Genomic DNA, 21,879 nt, shown 5'->3' on the forward strand with positions numbered 1-21,879 from the left:
TGAAGATTCATTTGTCACAGACGTCAGTCACTATCAGTCATTAATCCTGTCCTCTGTCCTCCCTTTGCTGAGGTAAATCAGGTACGTGACCCCTTCACCGCCAAGTTGTGTTGAGTTATTGACGTGAATAATAATAATAATTATGTGGATTTAGTTGCTGATAGAGGGAGGAGGGGCTGGTTAGTCTCAGTCAACAGCCAAGTTTCCAAGAATTAGCAAATTTGAAGATATGTGACAAACTAAGAAACAGTTAGACTTCATTAGCCTAGCTAGCTCGCTGTGCTTGAGTAAAACATAATGGCAGTGGATGAGAGACTGCAGCAGAGCGGATTAAAAGGTGATCACACAGAGGGGAAAGTAGACAAAGACCGGAAATGAAGAGTCCTGGAATGAAAGACGGTGTGATTTTCAAAATAAAAAAGGAAGAAACAAATATAATAAAGAAAACCTAAACATGACCTAGACACAGTTGTGAGACGTGACACAGGTATATTGATAAAGTAGGCTATTGGCTTTTTACTCGTGAAGGTTTTATGGCACTTACTTAGGCTATATGTGGAGGTGTAGTCTCGCTTTGCCAGACCTTCCTCCACAGCGCTGCGGAGGAGGGTCTGGCTAGTCCAAACCGTATTCTGGGATGGGAGAAAAACATGTTTTGGTTTATTGGCATCTCTATAAACCAATCACAATTGTCTTGTGCGGCACTAAGCGCCAGAGCCCTGGTGCCGCTGAAAAATGGCCTCGGGAAGGAACTTGTTTTGGTGGAACATGTGTACGTTCAAAGGTTGTTTTAGTCGTGCAACAGAAAACTCGGATTCGACAGTCTAGCTAGCTGTCTGGATTTACCCTGCAGAGATCTGAGGAGCAGTTAACCATAGTCCTCAGAAATCCAACAGAGTTTAGAACGCCAACACAAAGAAAGAGGAAGGTACCAGACATCCTAACGGAATTTCCTCCGGCACCTGAGCAATCCCGGAAGTGGAACGTTGTGGATATAGACTAATGTGGAGGAGCTCAGCCCCAACACGGATCAGGGGAGAGACCGCAGCGTAATGATAAATACTAACGTTTTTGCCGGTTTAATCCTGGGTTTCGGTACCCATCCCTAAATAAAATGATTTTCCTTATTCAGTCTTTTGCAATGAGCTTCGTGCATTTGCTAATCACACGTTCATATCACAAGACAACGGAAATGTGATTTATTGGTCAGCACTACTTAGGGCTGCACGATTATGGCCAAAATGATAATCACGATTATTTTGATCAATATTGAGATCACGATTAATTATCACGATGATTTGTTGATTTTAACCAAAACAAATTTTATTGTCACATAGGCTAATTATAACTGCTATAACATCCATATTGTGCTACATTCCTGCTACTACATCCATATTGTGCTACATTCCTCCTTTATTGAAGGATACTGTGAAGGAGTATGCCATTTCAGCTGTTGTGCAACCACTTTCCACACATGCACGTTTGCCATGAAAGATACAGGCAACGTAATTTTCTGTTCACGTTAAACACGGCTAAAATGCTTACAGGTAAACAGTGTAGTGTGTCTGTATTTCACTGTAGAGGATTCCGACAGCGGGACATCCAACAGTCTGCTGCTAAAGCTATGAGCTAAAAGACACAAACTAGCACTGGTCACTGCTGCTGTCTGAAAAACAAAACAGACGGGACAAAATGTTGCGTTTACTGGTAAACTGGTAAACATCGTGACCAGCTTATGATGTTACGTTACTCTGTCCTCTGTGACGGTCTACATCTAGAAACTAAGCTGCACGGTGCAGGGAGCAACTCTGATTGGCTCATGGAGGCACGTGATCAGACAGTGGTTTATGGAGCGCTAGATTGGCTTTGCAAAACCTGTGATAAGGAGCGTTCTATGAATGCAATGAAGCATTTTAAATATCGCTCGATCACGCAAATTTGATCGTGGGAAGCCAAAATCGTGATCGTGATTAAAATTTGATTAATTGTGCAGCCCTAGCACTACTACAGATTAACATTTAATATCTATATTCTAGGGGTGGAACGGTTCATGAAAAAACACCCAAACTGTACGGTTCGCTAGTCTCGGTTCGGAGCGTGTGTGTACCGCACGGTTCGTCAGTACACTGTTAATGGTCACTAACCTCTTACTGCCGTAGTGCCCACTTTCGACACCTATGTTAAAACACTTACTGCAAATGACGAGCGGGATGGGCATGACAAACGCAACCCATGGCAGCTGATTGGACGATTGCATCACATGGGTCTGGCTGGTCCCTAATTTGAAAACAGACCATCATGGCGGCTCGTTCAGAATACGATCTCATATCGTACTAAAATAGTTCATGTGTGGGAACATTTTGGATTTCATGTTACCTATGATGAAATAAAACAATATAGAACTGCCACTGTGTGCATGTTTTGTGCAACATGCATTCAATATGCTAATTTTAGCTATATGCTGAAGTATATTCTGGAGTGTTAAAGATTAAAAGAAAAAATAACAAGAACCGTACAGAACCGAAAACCGTGACCCTAAAACCGTGATACGAACCGAACCGTGGGGTTTCTGAACCGTACCACCCCTACTATATTCTCATTATAGACACCATCGCTGACTATCCCTGTAACAATTTGGCCACAATTAGGCATATTCATCATACACGGTCCAGCCATATACAACATTTTGACCGTCTTGTTTCTCTGCTTCCCAGTGGACAGAAGCATCCATCTTAATCCAATCAGGCATCTGTCCAAACTGCAGGAGCCTCCAACATGTTAACACATGAGTCAGCATTTAAACACAGTGGTTACTGGCTGTATTCCCACTCAGCCACTCTGAATTTAGGGAAAGAGGTAATCCACAGCTTCATCGAGGAGTTTTCAGAGCACCAGAGTGGGGCCAGGTACAACCCCAGTGAAGGCATAGCCTGCTAGATCAGAATGAGTCCCAGGTGTCCCTCAGAGGAGGGCTAGTGTGGTTGTGGCAGTGGCGGTTGGGACCGTGGCTATAACTAACGATGCTAACACAAACCTTCTGTCACGGCCATATAAAACGCTGCCCCTTATTAAGAGGGGAAAATGAGGGATGGGTTTCCTAAAGACTCCCCTGAGGGGCTCTGTGGAAAGTGACATGAAGGGATGTGGGGGTGGGGAGTGGGACCGCTAATATATACTACTGTGTAAGTCTATCAATCTGTCCGTTGGTCCTCTCTCTCAGATTTCAAATCGACCATGAATGATGTGCAGGGACAAGCCACAAGCACATTTGTGTTGTCTCTGTTTGTTTGCTAACTTCATAGTGTTTGCTTTAGAATCAGCCTCCACTGAAGCAGCGCTCTGAGCACGCCCCACATTCATCACACGAACAATGAGTTATAGGCTCGCACAAGTGAGATCGGCAGATTGGCTGCAAACTTCCAGTTTCGACTGCGGCAGTCACCGACCACAGTTAAATGCTAACACATTGTCAAAAATAAGGTCAAAGCTGGCCATCTATGACCAACAATCCAAAACTCAAAAGAACTCAATTGACAATGATATAAAACAGAAAAAGTCAAACATTATCTGCTTAATTGATCAATCCTGTAATTGTGTATTATAATATTCTATCTTTGGTCTAGGAGTGAGAAATATGAGATGCTTTACTTTGAGCAAACATGGCTCCAGGCAACAGCAATCCTAACCATAATTTCACAATATAAAATCCCTCTAGACACTTTCACAGTCTCGCTGCACTACCTGTCTGTATTAACCTAATACCTTAGATTTAATGCTACACTTGACCTACCAGTCTCACCTCCTAAACAGCTGAGAGCTACAGCGGCTGCCTAATCACGCGTCCATCAACAGGAAATTAACCCCAGCTTACATGTAATGTGAAACAGTATCGGGCTCCATAACAGCAATTCTCATTCACGAGTATTTTACACACAAACACACACACACACACACACACACACACACACACGCCTTGGACTGAGGATGAAGTCTTCAACACATGCAAGAGTTTGGATGTGGGTGCGCACACATTCCCACACACATACAGCCACATAGGCAATATTCCCACCACTAACTGGCAGCGGAGACATCAGTGTTATGGCTTCATTGTGGGCAGACGTACAGCTGGGAATGTGGGACGTGCAGGCTGGAATACCTGAAAAAAGCAAAAGGTCTGGGAAAGGAATGCTGCATTGACAGGAAGGTATGGATAGGAAACTCTAGGTATGTGTGTGTGTGTGTGTGTGTTGTAAAAACAGAGGCCACTGTTGTCAACTGGCATTATCTTTATTGCTTAAGGTAAGAATGTAGTTTGATTTGTGTGTGATTAACAGGGTGAGATAAGGTACAAAACAGAAGGTTTTAAAGAGATAGATATGTAGGGTTGATCTAATCGAGAAACAAATGAGGGCTGCTGATCCAAGTCCACCTCCATTAGACAGCAAGAGGGAGCGTCACTAATGCTGATACGGTTCCATTAATGACTGGGACGCTCCATGAGTCAGCTTATACAGCATGTACATGTTAACTACCCTGTTGTTCTGTTGTTGCTGAACATGCTGCTGGTGCTAGCTCCAAAATTTTTAAATGCATCACTTAAGTAGGGTAAAAGTCCCCATTAAGCCCAGGCACCATTTAAGCCCACTTGCAATTTTGAAGTCAATTTAAAATAAAAAGAGGTGGCTGTACTACTCAGTATGACACGATGTGCCCTGCTATGACATGAACTTCCACGATAACCTTCGAAGTCACTGTGACTTCTAATGTGACTGTTATCACCACTGTTCATCACGCCCCCAACCGGCCCGTCAGACACCGCCTACCAAGAGTCTGGGTCTGCCGAGGTTTCTTCCTAAAAGGGAGTTTTTTCTTGCCACTGTCGCAATAGCCACTGCTAATGCTTGCTCTTGAGGGAATTACTGTAATTGTTGGGGTTTTGGAATTTATAGAGTGGGGTCTAGACCTACTCTATCTGTAAAGTGTCTCGAGATAACTTTTGTTATGATTTGATACTATATATAAAATTGAATTGAATTGAATTGTCTTATGCTACTCATTATTTCATCCAATCTTACAACTTAATTACACATCAGTTTTTGTTGAGAACCAATCACATTTGTTAATGTTGAGATATGCCAGCCTACATCAGTGCAGTCTCAAGGAGGCTCACATAAAGTTGCCTCAAAACGTTGGTGTTTTGGGACCCCTCAGAAGGTATCCATTTTCAACAATTTACATGCACTAACTAGGTAAGTACATTAATATTATGTAAATTGAGAGATTAATAATTTGATTGTTGTGTATTATCAAGTAATTTTTGCCAATTTGTACTCTTTGATTTCATTTGGAAAGATGTGTTTTAGTAGTTTTAGTAGTAGTTGTAGTAAGCGTAGGGAGCTAATCACAAGGTCAAAATATAGCCATACTGATAGATATACTGCCGAAGGATTAAAAATTTTAAGTATGTACACTAAATGTTTTCTGTATACATTTATTTCATTTTGGTGTTAACATATCATCTTTATTTTCCCGGTAGTCACTGTAGAACCATTTAAGCCAAGTATGTTCCATTTAAGCCCATCTCATGTGTTTCAATAGGAAATTCCTGAAATGATGAGTTTGATAGAAATTTTCGATGTAAAGATTTGTAATTTTGTCATTTTTACTGTAATCCTGTGGCTTTGATGTTCTTTTACCTTACTGACGTCATTAACAAGAGTACATCACAGATCACACACTGGCCATAAGTATTGTTATGTAACCTAATTTGCATAATCATTTGTTTACAGTGAGGAGAGGGGAGGAGAGAGAGAGAGAGAGAGAGAGAGAGAGAGAGAGAGAGAGAGAGACTAAAGAAATCTTAGTCGACTAAGACCAAAACGACCGATTAGTCGACTAATCGACTAAGAGGTGGCAGCCCTACAAATAATAATTATGATAGTAGCAGCAGTGGACGTTGAGCTGGTCCACAGCCGCTGCCACGATGCAGGTGCCACCACAATCCAAGGAAATCTGCTAATTTCCACTACCTGGTTTGGCTCAATTCAACTCACTTCCGGCTCCAGGTCCTTTTCTCCATTTCATTTTCCAATGCTGATAGTGTAGGTGGGATTCTCAGTTGATCGCCATAGCAACGCCATGTGAAACTGCCGTGACATTATCTTTAACACGACACTCGCTGTATCCTTTCATCGGCAACCAAACAGAGGAAGGTTGGCAGTTCGTCAATTCTACGGCATAGTGAGTGTAGTGTACGGTGTAGTGAACGTAGTTTACGGTAGTGCAGTTTTGCGGGCTGACATTATTTTAAATCTGGGTTAAGTGAGTGAATAAATAAATATTGACTCTAGCTTGGATATTTTCTTTATTTAATGTGCAGAAAGTCCTGTGTCGTGCTAGTGACAATTCTCTCTGCCAAATCAGTGGTCTGCAGTATTTAACTCCACTTTATCGGCTCAGCTAGCATAAAACCTGGGCCGAGGTGGTACCAAAAAAGTACCAGGTACCAGGTACCAGCCATCATTTTTTCTAATAGAAAACCAAAGAAGAGTGAGTCGTGCTGTACCATGCAGTGGAAAAGAGGCATAAAATAAAGGGGGATCAACAAAGTCATTGGGATTCATCGTCTGATTATTTTCTGTGATCTGAATCTGGAATCTGAATCTTCTGGAATCTGTACCAAAATGTATGGCAATCTCATCAACATTTGATGATTTATTTGAGTCTGAATCAATGTGGTGAACCAACTGGAGGACCAATATGGCAAGCCTCAGAGCGCTAACATGGCTGAAACGCTTGGATTTGTTGAAGGTAAGTTAACAGTCTTACTGTCTGTTTACACACATCAAAGCAAATATAAAAAATACAAAAAAATAAATGGTTGATGTCCAACTCCTTATACTTATACAACATTTGAAAGTAATCTACTTCCTCATTGTGGGTTTTAAAATCCCCATCTCCTGACGCCAAGTTACAGCTAAAAATAAATATGCATGTCTTACACACTGCATTCTTTTTTAAATGCCAGGGATTAATGTGGAGCAGACTGGGTATATTAGCTGCTGCTTTAAAGCTCTGCACACTTCAAACAAAGGAGCGTAGAAGGAGCAGATGTTGCTGATTTATTAACACAACACGGAAACTGCTAATGGTATCTGCACTTTATTTGTTTTGGCTAATTACAAGGGAGCAAAGTCCTCTGAATTGACAACCATGATAATGCTGAGAAATCTGGCTGGTTCACTCTCTCAGCACTGGAACAGAGTAGACGTACTGTGGGCTTTAGCCAAGAGTGGCAGCAGTTTCTTGGCTCACAGTCTGATGCGCCACAGCTTCAGGTCACAGTGGTCAGTACAGCCCCATACAGTTCTACATACAGTTCTATTGTCCATGGACAATACACACAGAGGGCCTCTCCACGGTCACTATGGAAGCTTTTTAGCCTGTTTATTAAAATGGCAATGCATTTTGCAATTGACAATGTAATGTACAATTTGGTCATACAATTTGTAAATGCATTTTGCAAATGGCAATTTAATATGCTAAGCGGCAATGCAATCCTAAATTCAGTTTTAAATATTTTGATTTAAATCATGATGAAAGCTCAGTTAATTGCATTTCATATTTCCTAGGTTTTTGGCCTTTTTATTCAAATGGAAATTTGCAATTGGTATTTTGCAATTGGCAAATCAATTTGCAATTTTGTCATGCAACTTGAATATGCATTTTGCAATTGACTATTCAATATGCAAAGTGACAACGCAATCCTCAATTCAGTTTAAATTATTTAGATACAATTTTTAAATGAAAGCTCAATTAACTTTGTTTTTTTGGTGTCTATCCAAATTTCAATTAAATTTGCCAGTGAAACAGCACCCCCAGTCTATTGCATTTTCAATACAATTTACATTCACATCAAAATTCAAATGGCAGTTCTCTCCAATTGCTCGGGGCTCCTTCATTGGCCAGACTGTTCTCCTAAACCATTCATATACATATACATAAAGCAATGAAAAGTGAAATGCTGTAATTCGTAAGCATTCCATTTTGTATTGTGCATTAAGCGCTTCAGCACAGCTTTCTCGCCGAGAATTTAACAACCTTCGCAGCTAAGATGACATATTATACTGCCGTTAGCATGTAGCTACATGCGACAACGTTAACACTGCAGTAGCTTAAAAAAACAACCAGTCCAGTAGTTCCTGCCTGGAGCAGATGACCAATCATAGTGGTGTGTGTGTGCTTGGAGTTGCGCAACACTTGGACGAGAGTAGAAATAACTGTTGAAACCGAAGCGTTCAGAAGAGTTGGAAATCTGAACGTTTTAGCTAACGGGATTTCTCTAAAATACGTTTACCTCATTAACCAGACATCATAACATTGTAGATATGACAGAAAATACGAAAAAGCATAATATGTCCACTTTAAGTGTTCCCTGAAACTGTCAACAAGAGTTCTCCACGCCTCTTCATCACCAAACCAAAGCCACCAAAAAGCAAATAAAAGCAAAGCTGGAGTCCAATTAAAGCCGCATTTTAACCATTGATGTAACTGCAGCCACCGCTAAAGATCCTTCGGTGGAAATACAAATGCTGGCCTCCTGGTTAACACGGATGTTTTCCATTAATAGGAGAAGTTGGAGGGAGCGCTGACTGGTAGGCATTAAATGAATATATTTAATAGGCCTCTGTTTGAGTGTGTGTGCGTGTGCGTATGCGTGTGCGTGTGCGCCACAGTGACCAAGAGCCTGGTTCTGTCCGAGGTTTCTGCTTGTTTAAAGGACGTTTTTCCTCACCACTGTTGCACCAAATGCTTGCTCTTGGGAGGAACTGTTGGGTCACTGTAAATTAGAGTGTGGTCTAGACCTACTATCTGTAAAGTGTCCCAAGATAACTTCTGTTATGATTTGACGCTATAAATAATTTTTAATTGAATACATAGGTATATTAGCCAGACCCACATCAACCCGGTTGTCTTTCAAATTCCCTCTGCACGCAATAGGATAGCGCTACAACCAGACAGAGCAACGAAGAAGTTAGAAAAGCTAGTTGAAAGATTAAACTTTTGCCGTATCCGGTTGGCAAAACTCTGAACACATCTTCCTTTTTTAAGAATGACTTCAGTGCCGTTCTTTGTTCTTTTATCAAAGAAAAGCTTAACTCCAAGTCTTCCAGAAGACCGCTGTTCCCAGCAGCAGCAGCCATAAGCCCCGCCCACCGACTCTATACACGATGTGATTGGCCTGACCAGTATTTCGTTTTTCCAGCTCGCAAATCAACTGAGAGTGCCTAGACCCCCCTGGCACTAGGCACTAGCTATATGAGTGGACAATGTATGAGTGAATGAATAAGTCTCTCAGTGTAAAGTTACAGCATTTTTTTTGTGTGTGTGTGTTTGTGTGCGTGCATGTGTGCGCGTGTGCGCATGCGTGTGTGTTAAAGAAAGAGGATGAGCCACATTTGGAAGCCCAGGGGATAAGAAGGGAGGCTTCATAGGGTAGTGGGGGGGTAATTTTCATACCTGTCCCATTGGTAATGTTGCCTGGATTTCATGGGGCCCCCAATAAGACTGAGGGGATAAGATGAACCTGCTCTACTGTAGAAAGAGAAAGGGAGGAAGAGTTTGTGAGCATTAGCTTCTTAAAGAACAGAAAAAGTAAATTTTTGGTGGCTACACAAACACCCATGACTAACTGAAAAGTCTGCACACCGTGACTTGCACAGAAATTATTTAATGCACAGGCGTTTTGGGCAAAGCCCTTCTTGAGTGTGTTGATTGTGCTAATAGACCAATTAGCAAGGATGTGGAAAATGTCTGTGCATTAACTGTAGACCATTATGCAATTAAATTAATATTTTAGTTTTAATATTTTCTGATCATCTTACTTCATACTACAGTAAGGGTTCCATTTTTTAAAGGCTATTACTGTAAGAGACAGACAAGAGCCACTGAGAAAAGGAGGATCAGGAGGGAGGCAGCAATGGAAAATATGGGTTGGAGAGCTGCAGGGTGATAATTGCAGGAGTGGGATTAAGGAAGATTACCATGCAGGAGCATAATGTGGGGAAGTCAGAGAGACTTAGCTTTCATCTGGTCACACAAACCAAAGGAGCTGCCTGTGATGAGCCCGGGTCTCCCTACAGCCATGGTGGATGGGGTGTTAGAGATGGCAGTGTACGTGTGGGGAGCCAGGCTGCTCAAGGGGGCTTATCACAAAAAGTGACAGAGAGAAAGGGACACAACCTTAATATATATATATATATATATATATATATATATATATATAAGCAAAAATATATTAAGTGAAAAGTTGAAAAGCTAGCGAGATTTGAAAATAGCATCTTCTAAAGGGACGTCTAACCCCTTCCCCCCTGCCCTTGGGGCTCTGACCCAAACACAGACGTGCACGAGCACCGCTGCTTCAGAGCAGAGCGGAGACAGGGCCGCAATTTTACTTAATATCTTGTTCACTGGTAAGCAAACACCAAATATGATCATGCTGAATGTTTAAAACTAACATGACTCCTGTTAGCAATGCGGTACGACGCAACGGTGCAACAAGGAATTTCATTGGTTCTTTCCAAACGGACTGTGAGGCAGTGATCAAAGCAGAGCTACAGCGGACAGATCTTTTTCGCTCCCTTTTTAGACCCCATAGGTTATTTCTTGCACTCGCGGTGTAAAGACCATTTTAAACAACATATAAAGAAGTGTAAATTGGAACTACCGGTAGTTACCAACCCTGTTTTTATTCAAAGCAAAAAAAACAGGCTATTTCTGGTCTGTTGCTTTTTTGACTGGTTGACATGTATAAACACAAAATGTCAGTGTTGTCTACTCACACACACACACACACACACACACACACACACACACACACATAATGATGGAGTTAGAGGGGAGGTCTCAAGATGGGTGTAGTGTAACAGAAGCCTCTCTTTTTCGTGGCGGAGTGCAGGCAGACAGTCTAATTACACCTCTGCACCACACTACGCTACTGTTTTACTGTAGGGTTAGCACAGATGAAGGGCTTCTTTGTGTGTGTGTGTGTGTGTGTGTGTGTGTGTGTGTGTGTGTGTGTGTGTGTGTGTGTGTGTGTGTGTGTGAGAGAGAGAAAGAGATAGGATCTATTGTTCAGATGAACGTTGAACCGTTTTTGTGCGTGTTTACCTGCATGGAGGCAGCTAACATTACCGTTAGCTGCCCTATAGTTGTCAGAGTTCGCTCGGACTTCATCTATTAACTTCTAACAGCTGGATTCTCAGTAACCTGACAATCTGAAAGAAACAGCATGGTGAATAACACTTTACACGTTACTTTGTTTATGACATGTTGTTTATGTTGTGCTTTCAAACATGCTGTTATTGTGCTAACCGAGCACCGTTAGCCTTTCCAACAGAGCCGCTTCACTACACTTGTTAGACAATGTTTCATTACAAGGTTCTGTGTTGATTTGTGTTCGCCGCAGTGTGCTCGTAGTGGAAAATGAAGGTCAGCAAAGTGCGTGTCAAATACGCAATGCAACATGACGTAGGTGCCGCTTCGAGGCTAACGTTTCAGTCATTGATTTATGGCAAAATGCACTAGGTTGATGCACAAGTTCAAAACCAGTGAGACCCGCTATTGACGGATTTCAGAGTAGTTTTATACACATAGTTCCACATTGTCATGAAGCACATCCTTGTGAATTTTGTAATGATTAGACATGCAATTTCAGATTTGTATTCTGATTCGTATTATACCATCCCCATTTTCTTTTTGCATTTGTAGCGCCCCTTGGTGGTGCATTTGAATGAACCTTTCAGGGTATGTTTCAGGTACTTATATGGACACATGCAGGGAGTTTTCGGATGACTGGACCAACACGTGTGGACTTTTGTCTATTTATGTGCTCACCCACACCCTTTTGAAGTTAACTGGTCAACATCTATAGAACCATATATCATATCAACAAGCTTTATGTAACTTTTGATAAGCTTGGTAGAATCATGATCTACAGAAAGTTTGGTAGCAATATGGTTAAGGAGGAGAAGTCAAAAAATTTGTTGTTCAAACATTTTAAAATAGTAGAAAATCCATCATCTTAGCGTTAATAAAGTAAAGTTAATCAAGTAAAAATTGGTATATTTGTATTTTTCTTTTTTTTAAAAGAAGGAGAAATCATAAGAAAAAAAAGGACATCAATTATATTTATGGATGATAGGAAAATCTAAACATGTCTGTACAGAAACTTGCAGACACAACACCAAAAACACTATCACCCTGTCCAGAGGACAACGGACACATTGGGTTAGGGCTGGGCGATATGGAGAAAATCAAATATCACGATATTTTTGACCTAATACCTTGATATCGATACCGCAACGATACTGTAGTGTTGACTATTGGTGCTTTCACAAAATATTTACACAATGAGATTTTTTATAAATAATCATCAGTAATGTGGATATAATAACTAAGTGGGTAAAGGCAAATAATAGAACAGCTAGTTCAGAAAATGACAATTTTACTGTAATGCAGCCTTTAAAACCCGGAAAAGACAACACTTATGCCATATTACGATATTACGATATCCAAAATCTAAGACGATATCTAATCTCATATCACGATATCGATATAATATCGATTTATTGCCCAGCTCTTGGGTATTCGCGTACACGGATGGTTCATGTATTTGTTAGCACATACAGACCCTCAAGGCAGATGACCACATTTCCATCATGTGGACCCCATGCAGCTAGAAAACTATATCTCAGATCAAGTCAAACCATAATGGACAATTGTGAAATCATATCAAATCTAATGTTTAAAAGGAAAAAGTGAGACTGACTGAGTTATGTTGGCAGGACACACCCCTTCATAGTCACCCCCCTCAGGCCCATTCCCCTCTGTGCTGTGATGGCTCTCTGTCTTGGGGGAGCTTAGCGCTGTCTCTCAGGTATCCCTCAGCTAAGACTTTAATCTCAGCCAGAAACTAAAGCCACACACAGCACTAATGGGCCATAATGGCTGACAAAAACACACAGAATAACCTGCAGCGTCTCTCTGGCTTTTCTGAATCCGCTAATTCCACTGTTTCAGCCTTGCTCGCCCTGGACCCATTCACCCTCTGTCTCTCTTTATCTCTCGGTCTTTCTTCCTCCCTTTTTTCCCCCCCTTTTTCTTCTGCTCGGTAATATTCCCTGTCTCTCTCTCATTCCTCTGATCTTATTCTCCCTCTGTCTCTGCTGGCGTTGGGCAGGTCTGTCAGCAGTAGTTGATTCCATGGTTGGCTGCATACTTGTGTCTGACTGAAGCTTTGTTGTGGGACCTGCTGACCCCCCCAATTAACAGATTCTTATAGAGCAGGGCTATTCATTTGGCGGCCCGCGGGCCACATGTGGCCCAGAAGCAACCTCAGAGTGGCCCAGCCCGTGGTCCCGCAATAGACAGTATAAAAGGGAAAATAGGGTCCCGCCAGCGATATTTTTTTTCCCCCACTATACCCCCATTTTTTGACGGCCTACTGCCGTTAGAAGGACACACAACTGGCGATATAGTCTTTGGGAAAATATCTGCTTTTTTTAAAGACAATGGTCTGGATATGAAGCGTGTGTGCATGCTTGTGACAGATGGGGCTCCATCCATGGAAAGTGAATGGTTTGGCAGCACGTTGGTCCGCTGTAGCACCTCAGTTGATCTCCTTACACTGCATTGTGCATCAGGCGGTGTTGTGCGCAAAACTAAGCGGGGTGCTCAAAACGGCAATGGACAGCGTGATGGCTACAATTAATTTTATTTGCTCCACATCAAGCCTCCAACACCGCTTATTCCGCATGCTGCTGTCAGAAATGTCTGCTGAGCACCAAGACCTGCTTTTGCATAATGACGTGAGGTGGCTGTCCAAAGGCAAAGCACTGGAGCGTTTCTGTGGTCTCAGAGAGGAGATCAGTTTCTTTTCTTTTGTAAGTGGAAAAAGTAGGAGCTACCTCAGATTCTGTTCAGTTAGCTCTTTTATTGTTTTCTATGCAGCTTTTGCTGTGCAAACTGACCAAAGTTAAAAGAGAAACAATGAATAAACCTTGCATGTTTTTCAATAAATGTGTTTGTGTTGGTTTTAAAATGTGTCATTACGAGCTGCTTCGCCGCTGAAATGACTGGCCCAACTAACCTTCTCGGTTAGAAAATCTGGCCCAACAGAATTTGTAATTGAATAGCCCTGTTATAGAGTGTGTGTGTGTGTGTGTGTGTGTGTGTGTGTGTGTGTGTGTGTGTGTGTGTGTGTGTGTGTGTGTGTGTCAGAGCATCTTTGTGGGTGTGTGTGTGTGTTAGTTTAGCTGTACAAATAAGGAGGCTGTGAATGTGTCAGTATTTGGTTATATCATAGGGTATACGTATCTAAATAAGTTAGCACCTATATATGTGTGTGTGTGTGTGTGTGTGTGTGTGTGTGTGTGTGTGTGTGTGTGTGTGTGTGTGTGTGTGTGTGTGAGCGCACGCAAGCATTGTGCTGACACAGTGACATTCTGATGTAAAACCCTGACCAGAGCGGCAGCTCCACAGCCGCGGGCCTTTTAACAAAAACTGGCTTTCTCTTGACTTAAGAGCTTTTCTCCTTAAGTAACCTGAACAATTTAGCGGCACAATACAGGTGTGGCGAGGGCTGCACAAGTAGCAAGAGAGGCGGAGAAGGCTTTGCAAGGTTTGTTTGTGTTGTTTGTTGCTGACGTTAAAACAGCTTGACCTCCTTCGAAAAAATGCCGTGCTCAAGTCGCAGTCACCCGGAATAAAGTTTGTTTTCATGGTAAACAGGAGTTATGTGTGTGTGTGTGTGTGTGTGTGTGTGTGTGTGTGTGTGTGTGTGTGTGTGTGTGTGTGTGTGTGTGTGTGTGTGTGTGTGTGTGTGTGTGTTTAGGTGATCTCTAATGTCACTTCTGTGACGCTGGCCAAAAAAGGTTATACACCCTTGCCTTGGTACAACCACAGTCATAATCTGTCAGTCTGTCCCTATATTTTTCATTTGTGACTACGGCATGGACGAAATTAATATCCAGCAAAATGCTTTACAATACAGCGTGTGAGATAATGAGAATTCAACAGTGTTTGTGCTCTGTCGGATAGCTACTATAAAACCAGAGTTTGTTCTGTTAAAATGTTAAGTGATGATATAGATGCTGAAATTTATTAATTAATTTACTGGGCAAGCACTCCTAATGCTCATGAGGACTATTAATTAAGGCTGCATCAGTGATGCAGCATGTGAGATAACAGAAAACACTCTTCTTTCTCACCGCCATAGCATTTTTAACTGCTGCTCGCTCGCTCTCTATCTCTCTCTCCCCTTCTCTAAAAGACACCAATATTTGAATGACAAAAGGCCAATCCTTTAAACAAACAGATGAAGCCAGCAATGTAGCGTGTCTCTTTCCTGCTGTACAGTGGACAATATTCAAATGTTAATTCAAATTTGAAATGAAAATGCAATATAAACAATGCAGCCTAATTTTCCTCAGATCTCAACCAAGCTGCAACTTCCGTGCCTGAAAACTGGCTCCAAAAAGAAGTCAGTTTCTATGGGGAAATGACCCTACTTTTGCCTTGATTTATTACCTTAATAAACACATTCCTAACGAGTTTATGGCCTCAATCGCTAATTTAAGTCTTCTTCAGTACAGCATGATGTTCAATTTGTAAATTATGGTCCCATTTATTTTAAAGTGGACAACACTTAGCCGGCCTTCTCCAGCCTTCCATGATTGGTCATCTGCTCCAGGTGGAATGTTTTTTTTTCTTTTTTTTAAGCTACTGCGGTATTAACATTGTTGCATGTAGCTACATGCTAACGGCAGTAAACAATGTCATCTTGGCTGCCAATGTTGTTAAATTCTCCTAATGGCTAATCATTTCTTCTTCTTTATACTTGTCGAAAATCTTTTGTTTGTGTCTATATTTAAAAAGGTTGATATTTGGACATTGTTTCATCTCCATCTCCAACTTATTCCACAAATGCACCCCATTAACTGTAAGGCTAAAACTTTTCAAAGTTGTACTATGTTTCTGCGTCCTAAAGTTTAAATCATCACGTAATTCATAACCACCAGTACGTTCTTGGAACCTTCCTTGTATTTGGCTTGGTAACAATTTGTGCCTTGCTTTATATAGCATCTGTATCGATTGGAACTCAACAATGTCATAAAACTTCATGATCTTAGATTTTAAAAATAATGAGTTTGTGTGGTCCAAAAACCCAACTTTATGAATTAGTCGAATAGCTCTTTTTTGCACCATTACTATTGGTTTTAATGTGCTTTTATAAGTACTACCCCATACCATAGAACAATAATGTAAATAGGGCAAGATTAGAGAACAGTATAAAGTATGCAGACCTTTGATGTTTAAATATAATTTACTTTTGCAATTACTGCAATGCTTCTTGATATTTTAGTGATTAAGTATTTAATATGAGAGTGCCAAGTAATTTTATCATCTATAATAACTCCTAGAAATTTGATTTCATGCACCAGCTCTATAACAACACCCTCTATCTCAATTGCTTCCTGAGCATTGGAATTACCGTTTCCAAATATCATCATTTTGCTTTTACTCAGATTTATTGATAATTTATTTTGTTTGAACCACTTATTAACACGTTTGAGTTCCAAGTAGAGATGCTCCGATTCTGCCTAAAACGCTGGTATCGGTATCGGGAAGTACTGGAGTTTATGTACCGATCCGATACCACGTAATAAAGCCCTAAAGAAAATCTACGTTTAAGTAGTTTATTTATGTTCTTTTTCCGTTATAACTGACTGTCAAACTGGAGAATAAAAGAAAGTTCTGTGGCGTTCATTGTTTCACAAAGATAGAAATAATATCACATCCATACAGAGATAGTAGTATACAGTTGTTAAAACCTAATCAAATATATGACACACTGGTATCGGATCGGTACTCGGTATCGGGCGATACACAAGTTCAGGTATCGGAATTGGTATCGGGAAGCAAAAAATGGTATCGGGCCATCTCTAGTTCCAAGCTTACAATTTGACACAGTTGTTGTAAATCGTTTCTAAATGCCAAAATATTTGTATCGTCTGCAAACAAAATAAATCTAAGTATTTGAGATGTTTTACAAATATTGTTTATATACATGTTAAACAATTTTGGACCCAAAATGGAACCTTGAGGTAAGCCACACACCATTTCTTGATAACTTGACTGATAATCTCCTATTGTCACATATTGTTTTCTGTTTTTTAAATAACTAGTAACCCACTGTAGTGCTACCCCTCTAATCCCATACCGTTAGCTAGCTTATTAATTAAAATATCATATTGTGTCAAATGCCTTACTTAGGTCAATAAATAACCCTATTGCAAATTTCTTGTTGTCGACAGCATTAGTTATTTCATCAATTATATCAAAGAGTGCATGTGAAGTTGAACAATTATCCCTAAAACCGTACTGGTTATCTACGAGTAATTTATTTCTTTCAATAAAGCTATCAAGTCTAGAAGAGAAAACCTTCTCTAAGATTTTTGAAAATTGCGGTAAAAGGGAAACAGGTCTATAGTTAGTAAAGAGATGCTTATCTCCTGCCTTAAACAGAGGAATAACTTTAGCTACTTTCATACTATCAGGAAATTGGCCAGTTTGCAAATGATAAGTTGCAAATGAATGTTAACGGCTTACAGATACTTTCAATAACACATTTTAAGGTCTTCATATCCATATCATAATAATCTGTCGAGGTTTTACTTTTACACCCTCTAACAATATCCAATATCTCGTTTTCCTCCACAGGTTTAAGAAACAACGTATTTGGATTTGTGTCTATTAACTTGCACTTATAGCTTCCAACAGTTGCAATATTTGCAGCAAGGTTCAGGCCAACATCTACAAAGAATTTGTTAAATGTGTTGACTATAGTCTTCCTATTATTTATAGTTTTGTCTTCATTTCTGAAGTATTGTGGGTAATTGATCCTTCTAGGTTTATTTCTAATTAAACTATTATTCTTATTGCTATCTAACCATTTGTTGTAATAATCCTGTTTACATTTTCGTATAATACCGATCAATTTATTTTTATATTTCTTATATTTATCCTCCGCTTCTTTTGTTCTATCTTTTATAAATTTTTTGTAAAGTACATTTTTTTTCTTGCAAGCATTCAGTAATCCCTTAGACATCCATTTGTTTTCTTTGTACTTTCTTTTTTTTACAAAATTTTTTTATTGGGCAGTTGTTATCATAAACTTTTTGAAATACTCGCACAAACTCATCATATGCCTCGTTAGAGTCATTCTGTCTATATATGATACTCCAATCTTGCATTAATAAATCCTTTTTAAATACTTCAATAGTTTTCTCTGTTTTTACCCTACTAAACCAATACATGAAATCCTCTTCATTTTTTTGATATTCATTTTTATTTAATACAAAAACTGGGAGGTGATCAGTGATATCATTTATCATTAATGTATTGAGGATATAAAATCCTGGATGACCCACAATTTCCTGATGTTAAACTCAGACAAAACTGAAGTTATTGTGATAGGACCAACGCACCGCCGAACTTCGTTTTCGAAAGATATAGTTACTCTGGATGGTATTACCCTGGCCTCCAGCACTGCTGTCAGAAATCTAGGAATTATTTTTGATCAGGATATATCCTTCAACGCCCACTTAAAACAAACAAGAATAGCCTTTTTCCATCTTCGTAACATTGCCAAAATTAGGAATATCCTGTCTCAAAACGATGCTGAAAAACTAGTCCATGCATTCGTTACTTCTAGACTAATTCCTTATTATCAGGTTGCCCAAATAAGTCCATTAAGACTCTCCAACTGATCCAGAATGCTGCAGCACGTGTTCTGACGAGAACTAAGAGAAGAGATCATATTTCTCCTGTATTAGCTTCTCTGCATTGGCTTCCAGTGAAATATAGGATCGAATTTAAAATCCTCCTCCTGACTTACAAAGCTCTAAATGGTCAAGCACCATCATACTTAGAAGAGCTCATAGTACCTTATTGTCCCACTAGAGCACTGCGCTCCCAGAATGCGGGGCTACTTATGGTTCCTATAGTCTCTGGAAGTAGACTGGGGGCCAGGGCCTTCAGCTATCAGGCTCCAGTATTGTGGAACCAGCTCCCAGTCTGGGTTCGAGGAGCAGACACCGTCACCACATTTAAGAGTAAACTGAAAACCCTCCTCTTTGATAAAGCTTATAGTTAAGGAGTGAGGAGTAGCAGCGTCCACCTAATCCGGCCCACTGCTTCTCCTCGTAGTCATCAGTTTTATATACTGTATAATTAATAATCTAGCGAGAGTAGAGGGAGGCAGGCCAGTACAGCCCGATCCGGTTGGGGAGAGTTCTAGCCTGACCAGGCACCTCTCTTTAACCTGCCTCTCTTAAGTTATGCTATTCAATTCTAGACTGCCGGGGAGGCTGTTCCTCCCTAAGACACACTGAGCTGCTCTCTCATCTCTACTTGTTACTTTTGTATGCATCCTGTCCCAGAAAAGCTTGTTACTAATCTAGCTCTGGGGAGTTTACTCCCCGGAGTCCTTATGTTTCTTCTATATATATATATTCTCTGCGTTTCCCGGCCGCATCCTGCTGCGTCCTGCTGCACCCGCCGCACCCACCCATGCTCTGCAGTGCCACGTTACATCCCGCAACGCCCTGCTGTGATGCTCCTATGCACAGAATATTCAGGGTCCGGTATAGGAGATTGCACTACTCAGTATGACACGATGTGCCCTGCTATGACATGAACTTCCACGATAACCTTCGAAGTCACTGTGACTTCTAATGTGACTATTATCACCACTGTTCATCACGCCCCCAACCGGCCCGTCAGACACCGCCTACCAAGAGTCTGGGTCTGCCGAGGTTTCTTCCTAAAAGAGTTTTTTCTTGCCACTGTCGCAATAGCCACTGCTAATGCTTGCTCTTGAGGGAATTACTGTAATTGTTGGGGTTTTGGAATTTATAGAGTGTGGTCTAGACCTACTCTATCTGTAAAGTGTCTCGAGATAACTTTTGTTATGATTTGATACTATAAATAAAATTGAATTGAATTGAATTGAATTAATCCGCTGACTGTATTACTTTCTATTTAATTGGAAAAAATATTATCAATTAATGTAGCACTATGGTTTGTAATTCTACTGGGTTTAGTTATTAGAGGAAACAAACCTATACTAAACAGAGTATTAATAAATTTGTCAGTCTTTTTATGTTTATTAGGGTTTAGCAGATCAATGTTAAGATCACCCCCAACAAACATAAGTTTCTGATTTGAGTGTGAAAAGTGCTCCTCCATCCAATTATTAAACACATCTATGTTGGACCCTGGTGTTCTATAAATACAACTTACAATTATATTTTTCTTTTTTGTCCTTACAATTTCTATAGTGAGACATTCAAGTATATCATCCACCACCATAGTCATATTTTCAATCATTTTATAACCATAATTTAAGTCTACAAACATTGCTACGCCCCCACCATACTTGCAGCCTAACATTATTAAATTTGTTAACTATATATTTGGTGATTGCAGAGCATTTTTATTGTTCATCATCTCACCATAGTCAAGTCAACAGTAGTCTCGCTCACAGAATGTACATTGGTGGGATAAAGCGGAAGGGGAGGGACAAAGGAAAATCCGCTGGAATTTAAAATTCCAATACAAAGAAAGCGAAGGAAAACGGACATTGGCAAAAATAAATGCATCCAGCGGAATTTCCTGCAAACCCGGAAGTGGAACGTCAAGGATATAGACTAAACCAGGGTTGACTTTGTGTTTTAAAGGGTTAACATAAGGTTAAAAAAGGGTTAAACACAGGTCAGTTAAACATGGTCCGACCCTGGTCATTGGTGTGAAAGATGTAGGCCTATAAGTCAACAGTTCAATCAATTTGAGTCAATTTGAGTTTTTTTTAAATATAAATAAATTCAATTCTAAAAAGGAGCACCTATATATCAGCATTTTTACTGTGTATAATTTAAATATATGTGATCAAGTTATACAATTCATACATGCATTATATATGGAATGGACTCTGGAAGGAAGCGTGTTATCGGAGGACCTTTTAGAAGCTTCTCTCACATTTATCAGTCACCCCCTTAGCTTGTTGGTGCATGCCCTCCCCGGATCCTTCCCACAGCGTTTTGACCGCTAGATAAGTTCAATTAGTCACTGTCTTTCAGTAAAACCAAGCCTAAACAAAGCTGGACCCCTCAGAGTCAAGTGGCCTCCCTGGCTTTTATCAAAGTCACTGAGAATCTCCCTTTTTCCTCCCTGTTGCAGGAAACTGGTAAGTCAGGGACATTCTAGGGTTTCATAAAATATGTTTAAATATGTTTGCCCTCCCTAACAGGGAGGGTGGGATGTGTGTGTGTGTGTGTGTGTGTGTGTGTGTGTGTGTGTGTGTGTGTGTGTGTGTGTGTGTGTGTGTGTGTGTTTGTATCCATGCCCTGTGTGTATTTGGACTTGTTTGAAGGCCATATCAGAGTGTAGCCCCCCGTGACCAAGAAACCCTGCTCTACACCCGACCAATCATAACATGACCCTGGAGAGAACTGGTTTTAATCAGCATTGGTGTAGGTTGTACTTTTGGAGTATTTATAGTGTGGCCTTGTGGGTGTTGCTCTCTTTCTCTTACATCCACCCATTCATTCAACATATTTCTTTTTAATTCATGTAAGATGGCTATAAATAACTGAACATAATTTTCAAACCGGAATGTGCAGATTCTGAGTGCCCTCAGAAAGCTAACATCCTTCCAACATTCACTTACAGCTTAGGCTTGGCACAATATACCATTTCATTTCAATCCAATATGGAGAAATCATTTGCTGGGGGAGTTGTTCTCATGCCGCAGCTAGA

At 40.4% G+C, this 21,879-nt stretch overlaps 1 long non-coding RNA gene across 1 annotated transcript in view; it reads right to left on the bottom strand.

The window, feature by feature from the left end:
- LOC114549504 (uncharacterized) overlaps positions 1 to 21,879 on the bottom strand; it is a 107,411-nt gene that overhangs the window by 19,906 nt on the left and 65,626 nt on the right. The window lies entirely within an intron of this gene.

The sequence above is a fragment of the Perca flavescens genome, chromosome 22, assembly GCF_004354835.1.
Source record: "Perca flavescens isolate YP-PL-M2 chromosome 22, PFLA_1.0, whole genome shotgun sequence".
Classification (NCBI taxonomy): Eukaryota; Metazoa; Chordata; class Actinopteri; order Perciformes; family Percidae; genus Perca; species Perca flavescens.